We start from the raw sequence: 4,747 nt of genomic DNA on the forward strand, positions 1-4,747 counted from the left end.
TCTTTAGTCGACATACTTCCTTTTTGATCGATATATCCACGTGTCGACCTTATACAAAGGCTGTTATTGTATTGTATTTATATAGATCATATGTTCATAAATCATTCCCCACGTGGAGATCAAACATGTTTTAACTCACATCTTTACTGCTTGAAAGGAGAACTCTGTTATTCAAGTAAGAACAATGAGAGTTATCTCCCATGCTTCAAAACTAAATTGATTAATTGACAGTAGCAGTAATATTATCGTTTTTTTTTCAGAAAGCCATGGACTTATGTGTTATAAATGTGAAAATGAACGAAACAACTTTCTGTGTGTAGGAGAATATAATCTGAAGCAATGTGATTCAGGATTCGATACTTGTCAGACGACGGTGTCATACTCAGGTAAATATAATCTAAAGCAATGTGATTAATGATTTGATACTTGTCCGTCGACAGTGTCTTACTCAGGTATAATATAATCTGAAGCAATGTGATGCGAGATTCAATACTTGTCAGACGACAGTGTCATACTCATGTATAATTTATATTATCTGAAGCAATGTGATTCAGGATTCGATACTTGTCAGACGAAGGTGTCATACTCAGGTATGATATAATCTGAAGCAAAATTATATGATTCAGGATTCGATACTTGTCAGACGAAGGTGTCATACTCAGGTATAATATTATCTAAAGCAATGTGATTCAGGATTCGATACTTGTCGGACGACAGTGTCATACTCAGGTTTAATATAATCTGAAGCAGTGTGATGCAGGATTCAATACTTATCAGACGACAGTGTCATACTCAGGTATCATATTATCTAAAGTAATGTGATTCAGGATTCTATACTTGTCAGACGACGGTGTCATTCTCATGTATAATATAATCTGAAGTCATGTGATTCAGGATTCGATACTTGTCAGACGACGGTGTCATACTCAGGTATGATATAATCTGAAGTCATGTATTTCAGGATTCGATACCTGTAAGACGGCTAAGTCATACTCAGGTATAAATGATCATACAGAATATAATCTGAAGTCTTGTGATACAGGATTCGATACTTATCAAACAACAGTATCATACTCAGGTATGATATAATCTAAAGCAATGTGATTCAGTTTTCGATACTTGCCAAACAACAGTGTAATACTGAGGTATAATAAAATCTGAAGTCATGTGATTCAGGATTCGATACTTGTCTAACAACAGTATCATACTCAGGTATTATATAATCTAAAACAATGTGATTCAGTTTTCGATACTTGCCAAACAACAGTGTCATACTGAGGTATAATAAAATCTGAAGTCATTTGATTCAGGATTCGATACTTGGCAGACAACAGTGTAATACCCAGGTATAATCCGTAGAATATAATCTGAAGTCATGTGATTTGGGATTCGATATTTGTAAGATAAAAGTTTCATACTCAGCTTTTAAGCATATAGAATGTAATCTGAAGTCATGTGATTCAGGATTCGATACTTGTCAAACAACGGTATATTCAAAGTAATGTAAAATTTGCAATTTGTATCAAAAAGACTTCAAAACAACATGTACCGCTAAATAATGTAATAGTATAAATATAATGCATATAAACAAGTCTAAATTGAAAACAACGTTCAAATCTATGATTGCGTTGGATAAACACCGCAACTTTTATAGGTGTGCATGCAAAACAAATTTCTTGGTAGAGGGGTCTAAATACAGCACATTGTCAAACAACATTTTCCAAAAGACCAAAAAAGTGAAAAAGTATATTTGAACAACACGCATTTGACTAGCAGGTCGAACAACGGATGTTCTTAAACACTGCTGACTGCCATGGCGATTGCCAAATAAACGGATCACCAGATGTAACAAAATGGATCTTAATTATTAATTTAATTCCAAATAGAAAACAAAAAACTTGCGGAAAAGATAGTATACCGCAAACATGAGGTGCAAAAATTTGTACACCATATCCGGATTTCGACAATTAATGTCTCTTCAGTGATGTTACGAATCGATACGGTATTTGGAAGGCCATATAATTTACCTCAACTTAGGATAGACTCTTGAATTTTGAAGAGTCGAAATAGATTGAGCGGATCATATAAACCCGAAGGCAAATATAATACAAGCCCAAACGGAAAAATATAAACAGGTCTAAATTGAAAACAACGTTCAAACCCATGATTGCGTTGGATAAAAGGACATAGTTAACTAAACGGAAAATGCTCAACATTTGTCTGAATTATTCAAATTTGATCTTTTGAGCTATCTTAAAAAAATTAAATATTTTTGTTAAATAATCAGAAGTAAACCAGAAGTCATGAAATTCAGCTGTGAAATTTATTAAGATAACATAAGGTATTGTTTCGAGGGATTTGCCGGCTTCAATTAATAATTTGCTTGTTGCAAATTTTGTATACTGGTGACGGTCAAGAAAAATCAACGTTAATTCTTTTAATGTATGCATTTGTAATGAATGACAATACAATATGTTATTGTCTTTGGATTTTTTTTACCAATTTTGAGTGTGTGGATGGGGGTTTACAGAATAGGGAATAATGGGCAAATGATTAGATAATCAAAATATAGAAAAATGGGCCAAGAAAACAAAGAATAGAGAATAATGAAGTGCTAAAATATAAAGAATAGAACAAAATAGCCTAAAATATCAAGGAATACAATTTCAGATCATCTATCGTGGAATTTATGACCTTTTGTCGCGTTAACCATTCACAATATATGATTTAAGAACTCTAACAAAATATCCCATATCTGGAATAAATTAAAAGGAAATCGGCCCTGCATGATAAATTGGACGTAACTGTGCGATTAATCATACCTCTAAACGATTGCAATCTAGGTACAGTTGTTTAAATTCTAACTGGGTCCGAAGCAAGCATGAACACGTGAGAAGTCTGTTATTAATTTATGAATCATAAGAATTCACCGAAGCTAACCTAGTGATCGAGAACGCCAGAAGTTCTAACATACGATCGACCACATTGTTTTCTTCTAAAATAAATAGAATGAAATCAAAGAATTCTGCACCGTTGCAATCTGTAAACGAATTTAAATTAAAACAATGCGACCTATTTTCAACCAAATATCAACGTCTGTTCAATAAGTTTCTTTTCACTACCGTTTAAAGTTCTTATACATTTAAATAATGACGTTATTACTATGAAGAAGTGAATGCGATGACTTCTTAACAGTAGGTAATGCCAAAAGCCACGAACGACAGGAACAGGTTGTGGGATTCAATCATCACCAGATGCTATTAATTATGTGTTTGGGCAATACATTGTACCAACTTTTTATTTGTCATACTTTTTTCCCGCTGAAACATATAATTAACCTTGCTTTAACTGGCGAAAGTTCCATTAGTAAGAGGTATTGTGTCTAGAAACCTCTTCGAATCATGTCAGTTTTTTTCGCTATTACTAATGTGAATTTGATGACTTACTTCACTCGTTAATTTATTAACAAATATATTGTAAAAAAATGGTCCTATTTATTTTGTACGGACGAAATGTGGAGTATGTCTCAATGAGTCAGCAACCGATCAACACAAGTAAACAGAAGACATTGAGGATTATACTACGTATTTCATTCTCTTGTAGATATTTTGTTCAGAAGCAGATACGACATATCTAAATTGTTATCATTTACCATAACTTTAACATATTAAGTGATGTGTTATTTGTTTTCTTTTTTACAGAGGTAAGCGAACAGCTTTCAATAATTAAAACCTGTACGAAAAATTCCTCGTGTCACCTGCAAATAAAAGAACATTCGGAATCTGACCCATGTGATCAAACAGGAAGTAGCTGGATATGCACCACCTGTTGTAATGAGGACGCATGTAATTTAAACAATGCACCTAGTAAAGCCTCGTTTTCATCCGTTCTGTCATATATGAATATATTTTTGTATTTATACATTAAATGTATTGTATAAAATCTACTTTGTCTTTATCATTGTAACTTCACAATAACCAATATAAATTGTAAAGGTACTAGTGAGCTGATACGTACGACATTATAAAACGTATACGCTTTCCTATTGGCACCAACTAAACTCCTTTAATATGAGACTTGCTACTAAAGATTGGCAGTTTAAGGCTAAACGCTATAGAGCTTCCTGGATTATTAATGCACCTGAGATCACCCCCAGTTTTTAGTGGGGTTCGTGTTACTTAGTCTGTAGTTTTCTATGTTGTGTTATGTGTACTATTGTTTGTCTGTTTGTATTTTTCTATTTTAGCCATGGCGTTGTCAGTTTATATTCGATTTATGAGTTTGAATGTCCCTCTGGTATCTTTCGCCCTTCTTTTATTATATATACAAAAAAATTAACAATTTGCAGCTCTCTTACTCTCTAATCTTTGTGCTATTTAATTTATTTTACTGAATGCTCTCTGTTATTACTACCTTTAAAATTTAAAAGTAATAAACTATGACGTCTTGTACATTACAACAATCCGTATTTGATATGGCGCACAATTGATAAAGCGTCAACGCAAATAGAAGAGTAATAGAGTAAAAGGGAAAGCGGTAGTATTTTTTCCTCCATAGGCGACAATACTAACCTTCTAAATTTGCCACTTTTTAAAATAAAAACAAGGGCAGGCGACAATACTAACCTTCTAAATTTGCCACTTTTTAAAATAAAAACAAGGGCACAACAGTTACGCGAAATATTAGAACTTTATTATTTAGTTTTAGAAATTGAAGTCAAATGGTAGCATGACCATCTTCGAACGGA

General features: G+C 33.0%; 1 long non-coding RNA gene across 1 annotated transcript; it reads left to right on the forward strand.

Moving 5' to 3' along the window:
* The first annotated feature begins 213 nt into the window (after window positions 1–213).
* On the forward strand, window positions 214–3,946 carry LOC127718626 (uncharacterized). The gene is made up of 2 exons (XR_007989943.1): window positions 214–386; window positions 3,702–3,946. It is a non-coding gene; the product is annotated as an uncharacterized LOC127718626 (long non-coding RNA).
* Window positions 3,947–4,747: the final 801 nt, after the last annotated feature.

This window comes from Mytilus californianus, unplaced genomic scaffold, assembly GCF_021869535.1.
Source record: "Mytilus californianus isolate M0D057914Y unplaced genomic scaffold, xbMytCali1.0.p SCAF_10, whole genome shotgun sequence".
Classification (NCBI taxonomy): Eukaryota; Metazoa; Mollusca; class Bivalvia; order Mytilida; family Mytilidae; genus Mytilus; species Mytilus californianus.